This window comes from Nilaparvata lugens, chromosome Y (genome assembly GCF_014356525.2).
Source record: "Nilaparvata lugens isolate BPH chromosome Y, ASM1435652v1, whole genome shotgun sequence".
Taxonomy (NCBI): domain Eukaryota; kingdom Metazoa; phylum Arthropoda; class Insecta; order Hemiptera; family Delphacidae; genus Nilaparvata; species Nilaparvata lugens.
In genome coordinates this window covers 8397560-8401619 of record NC_052519.1, presented here as the reverse complement: position 1 = coordinate 8401619, position 4060 = coordinate 8397560, and the positions used below count along the sequence as shown (strand labels likewise).

The window sequence follows — 4060 nt, the reverse complement described above, 5'->3', positions numbered from 1 at the left end:
GTATACATACAGTACGGAAACTTGGCTAAACCCTGACGCCAAAATCCGCCATCTTGTTAGGAAGCGCCGCATTGTAATAGTATTGATGGTAGGTTCGGATCACTTTAATGATCCGGATCAATTGATCCCGTTCACTGCCACGAGCCAATCGAAGACCAGGATTGGAACTTCCCAAGGTCACGTGACGTGTTTAGTATTGGGGTCAGGTAAAAAGCATTGGTTAGATAGGCGTTTGATTACAAGTTTCCATTCTGTATCTATTCTGTGGATCGATGACACTATGCACATTGCACAAGGACCAACGGTTTTTTGCAAAGGACAACGGTAATTTTTGTGATTTTATCCAGGAAATATAGGTAAGTCGAGTGATTTTGTTTTTATTGATGTACCATAAAATGAAAGGATAAATTTATTATAGGTCTAAATACTTATATATTAAATGATAATCTTTTCGAAAGACTATTATAGGCCATGCATAACATAACCTTATAACACAACACTGAATATACAGTATCATTTAAGGCATAAATTAATAATAAGAGAAAAGCCTCTTGAATTTATCATTGCTGGATATAAGATGAATATTATTCTAGGCAGACACATTCCAGGGTTATATGCTGGTAGATATAAATTTAGATGTGTAACAAAACTTTTTATTTAGCCTAGCCTAAGTAATTGAAGTCACCACAAACTAATCTATACTCATGTTATTATAATGAACTTAATATCAATAATATATGACTGTGGATTGATAGATTAAAATTTATCCAGTTGTTTTCTGGACCGGCAGGCTTTGTTTAAACTTTTTCCAGCAAGCAATTGATTCATTTAATTATATCAACAGCTTTATATCTTATTCCAATTTAGAAAAACTATCAGTGTAGTCCTCTCATTTTAGCAATATATATTTTATATAATAAGGAAGAGTGAGACTGTGTGTTTGCAACATGTGTGTTTTTCCAATTTTCTAGTCAAAAAATATTATTTGAAATATGTTTAATTATAAGTAAACTTTTGTTTCATCTCTGATAGGAGCTGTGGTGATGAAATTTTCCAACACAGAAGAAAAATATATAGAAGCATCACTGTAATCAAATACTGGCTGAAGTCTCCAAAAACTCGGTTTACCAGGAAAGAGAAATCTAAGTAAGTCTCAATTTTGATTAATTAATTAACAGAATTTAAAGTCAAACAATTTTTTTATGGGTGATGTCCACATGAGCTCTAGGCTTGTGCTAATCATTATAAGTTAGTAATTATACAGGGTGAGTCATATGTAAGGGAACCTTTCAATAAATTAGAGACTGTTGTTGATATAATACTGTAGCTTTCAGGATATGTTACTGGTCAAATACTCTAACTCTTGACATACGGTATAACTGAATTTCAACCCCTTCATAAGGGGTTGACTAGGTTCAGAATGTATAATATGGTGACTCAAGAGTTTTAACTGGAAAATTTTAATGTAAACGCCTATTGTGAGGTACATTATTTTATTAATTAATACAAGCAAATGGCTGATAAAAAGTCAAAAAGCTGAAAAAAGAAGCTTACATGAAAAATATTTGAAATTTGTAAGTTGTTGAATGATTACGAATCAAAATGAGCTTCCTTTTTGTAATTATAGTGTATTACTCTTAGATTGCATTATTTTATATCACCTACTAGGAAAAATCCATTTGTCTGAATAGGACTTGATGGTTCAATTTAATTTTTATTCAGTTTTGTGTAAAATTATTGTAAAGTTAGGGTAGAGAGTTTACTCCACATTATATTGTGGTTATTCAAAAGTTTTATAAGATTTATAGATTTTTAATGTGAAAATAAAGAATTGAAAAGGTTATTTATTTAGAATTATAAAGGTAATCCTTCTCTATCTTTTCACAATAAAATATTGTAAAAATGTATTCTAAAAAACGTTATTTTCATGTGAATTTTTGGAAATTTTCATGCGAAAGAAATGACCGAATGTGAGACAAGAAATGTAGAAAAAACGTTTTATTCATGTTCTTTTCTGAGAGTTTCCACATAAAAATGATTGTAAAAACAAACAAAAAACGTTATTTTCAAGTTTCAGTTTCATGTACTTTTCACGTGAAAAGTTGGAACATTTCCACCTTTTTTTCACGTGAAAAAAATTGTGTTTTCTCGACTTTTCCACCAGAATATGACGTTGTAATGTAAAACTGTGAGGACATAATTTTCACGTGAAAAAAACGCTCTTATGTTATCTTGGACTTTCCTTTCACGAGAGGAAGAGTCATGCATATTTGAATACATTTTTAGGGTATTAAATAAATTTGCTAGCAGATTAATTCAGGAAATAAAATCCTTATTTTCTAATCTTTCAAGATTTTATACTTTGAACTGTTATTTGTTCTAGAAATGTTCAAACACCGGATCCTGGAGAAAAATCTGAATGCTTCAAAAATTGAGATAGAATTGAGGTGCAGTAACATAAACCGGTATGTGGCTCAAATAATTGCTACTCCAAACGGGAAGAGAATAAAGTAATCTGGAGCACCACAATAAGGACCTTTCATCATAGATAAATGACATGCATATAGTTATTTTAATAAACAACTTTTCACATTATTTATGTCTCAACTATTTACATTCCTCTATTTTTCATCAATATGTCAATAGACATCTATTCACTGAATCCAATTTACTTATATTGATTATAGGTAATTAAACAGGTATACTCCCTCGTCTGATGCTAGTCGCAGCTGGGTTAGAATATCATAATCCTTGCAAATGTTATCTTCATCCTAAACTGCTCTCCTCGATTCAAAAGAGGATTTTTTCTATAAAGGGGGCAGGCTGCTTATAGATGGCTATTGATCTGTATTGATATCAATACAGCTGGTTATGTATTGATATCCATGGCTACCTATTGATGTGTATCGATATCATTAGGTATTTGGGCCAATACATATCCATGGAAATGTATTGATGTGTATTGATATCAATACAGCTGATTATGTATTGATATCCATGGATATGTATTGATTTGTATTGATATCATTAGGTATTTGGGCCAATACACATCAATACATATCCATGGAAATGTATTGATGTGTATTGATATCAATACAGTTGGTTATGTATTGATATCCATGGATATGTATTGATTTGTATTGATATCAATAGGTATTTGGGCCAATACACATCAATACATATCCATGGATACCTATTGATGTGTATTGGCCCAAATACCTATTGATATCAATACATTTTTTTTTATTGATCTCTATTGATCACTTCCACTAGGGTTGTCACTCATATTATGACACTTGGAGGTATCTTACTAATGTTGAGGCCAGATAGAACGATAAAAATCAACAAAGTGAATTTGGAGTGAACTTGAAATGTGTTCCAAGTTACCCCGAAACTTTACTTATTGATTTTTTTCAATATACATTTTCCATATTAATTCATTCTAATTAATGCACATTAACAGAATAAGAGATATATATGACTAGGTGACATCTCATACCAATATGATACAATAATTTCTAGTATGATTTGCACATGAAGTTTTGCCAGGAATGGTAGAAAAAAAACACTGGGGTTTTGGAAAATAAATAAAGAATGCTTTCTTTTTATATAAATTAATAACTTCAGAAGATATTGTCAATCATACAAAGTGTATACCAAGCGGTCTTACTTGAAAAATATCATTTGCAGTGCTGTCAGTACCAAGCAATAATTATTTATTAATTTAATTTAAAATAATTATAGATAAATATTTCCAAATGTTTCAATTTACCCCACTGTTTCAAGTTTCCCCAATTAACGGTATATATTACTCTGTCAAGGGAAGAACTACTCTACTACGAATTATCGAAGTTCTATTGTATTTTTTGATCATTAGACTTTCTATTGATGTGATAATCAATAATATACAAACTAGTATATATTATATATTATATATATATATATATATATATATATATATATATATATATATATTATTATATTATTTTTGTATAAATCTTGTTTATTTTTCTATGTACATACATATTACAAATGTTGAAAAATAATATTATCTGATTAT

The 4060-nt window shown here is 29.8% G+C and overlaps 1 long non-coding RNA gene across 1 annotated transcript; it reads left to right on the top strand.

Moving 5' to 3' along the window:
- The first annotated feature begins 253 nt into the window (after positions 1-253).
- On the top strand, positions 254-2595 carry LOC120355282. The gene is made up of 3 exons (XR_005573483.1): positions 254-356; positions 1033-1146; positions 2384-2595. It is a non-coding gene; the product is annotated as an uncharacterized LOC120355282 (long non-coding RNA).
- The last annotated feature ends 1465 nt before the right edge of the window (positions 2596-4060 follow it).